The sequence below is a fragment of the Aplysia californica genome, unplaced genomic scaffold (genome assembly GCF_000002075.1).
Source record: "Aplysia californica isolate F4 #8 unplaced genomic scaffold, AplCal3.0 scaffold00458, whole genome shotgun sequence".
Classification (NCBI taxonomy): Eukaryota; Metazoa; Mollusca; class Gastropoda; order Aplysiida; family Aplysiidae; genus Aplysia; species Aplysia californica.
The window spans coordinates 473,363-473,716 of NW_004797728.1; positions in this window are offsets into that span (position 1 = coordinate 473,363).

Genomic DNA, 354 nt, shown 5'->3' on the forward strand with positions numbered 1-354 from the left:
CTCCCATGATGCAGCAGCCTATTCACACTTCGGCCTTTTTCGGGATATTCCGGAAGACGATGTCGGGAAAATTCAAAATGAAAGCGGGCAGTTTCCACTTCGCCACTAAATTGCCGTAACTCACGTCTTAACCAGAAATGAACAGTCACAGGAGGTAGAGCGGTATAATTTACGCGTAAATAACAAAAGAAAAACTGAAAATGAAAAGTGTTGGATCTTGAAATACACAGACTTGTTCAAAGGAAGCATTTGATAGACTAGCCGCCTTCACACACTCACACACACACACACACACACACACACACACACACTTACACAAGCTCACACGCTCGCATACGCACAGACATACACACA